Source organism: Balaenoptera ricei, chromosome 6 (genome assembly GCF_028023285.1).
Source record: "Balaenoptera ricei isolate mBalRic1 chromosome 6, mBalRic1.hap2, whole genome shotgun sequence".
Classification (NCBI taxonomy): Eukaryota; Metazoa; Chordata; class Mammalia; order Artiodactyla; family Balaenopteridae; genus Balaenoptera; species Balaenoptera ricei.
The window spans coordinates 86225051-86226582 of NC_082644.1; positions in this window are offsets into that span (position 1 = coordinate 86225051).

Sequence of the window (1532 nt, forward strand, 5' to 3'; positions counted from 1 at the left end):
CAGTCATAATTTATTTGTGTTAATTATACCACCATTGTTCAAGCCACCTCAAGTATCAGTAATAAGTGCTATTTACTATTAACATTTATAAACTAGTACTAACATTAGATAACCAGATAATAAGTGGTGTTAATTCAGAGTAGGATGAGATCACTGTGGCCTACATTGACCTCTAAAGAAGAAATAAAGCTTGAATTAGTCCTGAAAGATAAGTAGGATTTTGGTTGATAATAAAGAGGGTGGATTAAGTAAGGAGGGTGGATTAATTTGGATTAATGGATTTGAGGAAGAAGAGATTAAGGACCAGCCCATACACCATTCATGGTATAACTCCCCTATCATCTAGCCATAGCAAATGTCATTAGTCCATCGTGGCACTCATTCTTACTGAGCCTGGACACAGCCCAGTAAGACTAGAAATAGATAATAGGAAAAAAAAATGTAGACATTAAATGGAGAGATATTTTGAAAGAGGTATCAGTGAAAATGTCTGACCCTGGAGGTTAAGATGTGGGGCATCTCCCATGTGCAACCGAGAAGTCCTTGGTACAGAGACTGTGAAGGGTTTCTGTTGCATCTGTGCTGAAAATACAAGCATCTGAGGGGTGTGATAAGCATCACAACCAGGCTCAGAAAGATAGTGCCAGGGGACTTCCCTGGTGGTCTGGTGGTTAAGAACCTGCCTTTCAATGCAGGGTACGTGGATTCGATACCTGGTCGGGGAACTAAAATTCCCACGTGCCTTGGGGCAACTAAGCCCGTGCGCCGCAACTACTGAGCCTGTGTCCTCTGGAGCTCACATGCCACAACTAGAGAGCTCACGCGCTGCAACTTCTGAGCCCACGCGCTCTGGAGCCTGAGTGCCACAAGTAGAGAGAAGCCCGCGCACTGCAATGAAAGATCCCATGTGCGGCAACTAAGACCCGACAGCCAAAAAATAAATAAATAAAATAAATAATAATCATAAGAAGAAAGATGGTGCCGGGGAAGACAGTGCAATTTAGTTTGCTGGAGGGGGCCATTCAGGATGTTTCTAGGCTGGGAGAGACCCTAGAGTTATACCAGCCAGCAGAATAAGCAGCAAACAGGGGCAAAGGAACATTGCTCTGGAGATCTAGGAAGCCAGAGGACCACCAGTTCAAGGAGTTCAACTTTCTCCTGCTGCTACAAAGTCCCCTTCCCCTCGTACATCCAGATCCATCTCCAGCTAGAGAAGCAGGGGAGAGGTGGCTATGCGAGAGACTGAGCAATTTTTATTCAAGAGAGTCTAAGCAGTACCTTAAAGACTGTTTAAATGATCAGACCAGACTACATTAAACTGGTTCAGGGACTTCTGAAGGATGTGGTGTCAGCAACTGTGAAGATGTACAAAACCTTTATGTGAGTAGAAGGTGTCAGTCAGCTCATCTACCACCTTTGACGAGGTAAGGCAGAACTGAATGAGGAATGATGCAGGCCTGTGTACACGTTTCCAAGAGGGGCTAATTGGGCCCATCTGAGGTAGGTTAGGATGGATGCTTAGTGCACTCAGA